Raw genomic sequence first — 1,415 nt, 5'->3', positions numbered from 1 at the left:
CCACCCCAAACCTCCCCATAGGGCTGGGTGCTGCCCCACGGGGGTGTGCAAAGGCTCTGAGGAGGAAGAGGAAGGGAAGGAGGAGGAAGGCCCATTTCTCCCTCCACAACCCCAAAACCTACTGCCACCTTCTGCCCTTTCCATAGGAAATTTGGGGTGTTATAGGGCAGGGGGCCATGCCCAGAGGATCCAGGGGGGCTGTGTTGTTTACACCCCAACATGGACAGGGACCCAGAGGGGGCAAAGGGCTCCCATGGGACCTCCATTTATCCATGGGACCACTGGATCCCCACCGGATCTTCAGACACACTATGGGAGCAAGGATCAGCCATGGAGTGCCTGACCCCCCCCACAGAATCCATGGGCCCCAGCACACCCATGAGTTCAGCAGGCGCCTGTGGGACCCATAACAGCCCATGTTGTTGTTGGGAGCACCAATGGGGCACCAGGCTATCCATGGGACACCCAGAGATCCCACAGGACCCTCTGCAAACTATGAGGCCAGCACAAAGCTATGAGATGTTATGTTATCCATATAACCCCAATCTATCCATGGGGCCACTCAGCCCCCATGGGACGTTATGCTATCAGTAGGATCCTGGGCTATCTACAGGGCCACAAGGTACTCATGGGACCCTATGCTATCTGTAGGATCCTGGGCTATCCAAAGGGCCTGGAAGCACCTATGGAACTCCATGCTATCCAAAGGAGCCCCAGCTATACCCAGGGGGCCAACAGGCACTCACAGAACTCTATACAATCTATAGGATCCTGAGCTATCTATGGATCCATCAAGCACCCATGGCACCCTATGCTATCCATAGGATCTCGAACTATCCACAGGGTTACCAGGGACCTATGGGACCGTATGGCATCCATAGGATCTCCTATGGGGTGCTACCTATGGGGCTACCAATCACCTCGGGGACCTTATCCTGTCCATAGGGCCCTAAGCTACCAAGTACCTACAGGACCCTAAGAACCATATGGTGAGCAATCTATGGAACCACCAGGCACACACAGGACCCGATGCTATCCATAGGACCCCGAGCTATCCACAGGGCCACCAAGCACCTATGGGACCCTCTGCTGCCCACACGGCCACCAAACACCCGCAAGACGCTGTGATATCCACAGCTCCCACAGCCACCACACGGCACTCGGGGCTCAGAAGCGCCGGGACAGAACGCGGGGCAGAGCCGAGCGGATTTCTGGGGAAAAAAAAGAGAGGATTTCGGGACCGGTCCCACCTGGTTGAGATCCTCGTCGTTGAGCAGGTGGGACTCGCGGGGCTTGAAGCAGTTCTGGCACTTGCTCTTGTTGAAGATGTTGGCCTGGAACTTCCTGCACGGGTTGTCCTTGGCGGCCATGGCGCGCCCCGCGCCGCTCCGCGTCCGCTCAGCGCCCCGCGGAGC

Source organism: Meleagris gallopavo, chromosome 16, assembly GCF_000146605.3.
Source record: "Meleagris gallopavo isolate NT-WF06-2002-E0010 breed Aviagen turkey brand Nicholas breeding stock chromosome 16, Turkey_5.1, whole genome shotgun sequence".
Lineage (NCBI taxonomy): Eukaryota > Metazoa > Chordata > Aves > Galliformes > Phasianidae > Meleagris > Meleagris gallopavo.
This window is presented reverse-complemented; position numbering follows the sequence as displayed.